This window comes from Morone saxatilis, unplaced genomic scaffold (assembly GCF_004916995.1).
Source record: "Morone saxatilis isolate NCDOM2014 unplaced genomic scaffold, NCSU_SB_2.0 Contig3, whole genome shotgun sequence".
Taxonomy (NCBI): domain Eukaryota; kingdom Metazoa; phylum Chordata; class Actinopteri; family Moronidae; genus Morone; species Morone saxatilis.
In genome coordinates this window covers 18,580,910-18,581,330 of record NW_023339873.1, presented here as the reverse complement: position 1 = coordinate 18,581,330, position 421 = coordinate 18,580,910, and positions in this window count along the sequence as shown.

Genomic DNA, 421 nt, shown 5'->3' with positions numbered 1-421 from the left:
AGAGGGAACAGGTGTGAATAATATATATATATATATATATATATATATATATTTTGTGTGTGTGTGTGTGTGTCTGTATTGGCTTATAATCAAACTTGCAGTGTGGTATTCGAGTTATAGTCATCCTCACTACTTAGCTAAATACGTGCGCTCAAAAAATGTACATAGTTGCATGAGTGTTATCATGGCTGAAGAGTTTGATCCCACAGTTGTTTAACCAGTCTTCAACAGAAAATACTTTTTTCCTGTGAAAGTGAGTGCACTTTCAAACTGCTGACAAAGTGAAAAGAAATGCAAATTTAGCTTTTTAAAGGGATTATTAGAATATCAAAGTATATGTCAAAACTGTTTAATCTGATTCCACACTATGGTGCATCAACGAACACTAGTAACATGGATGTATGAATATATATTCTTCACT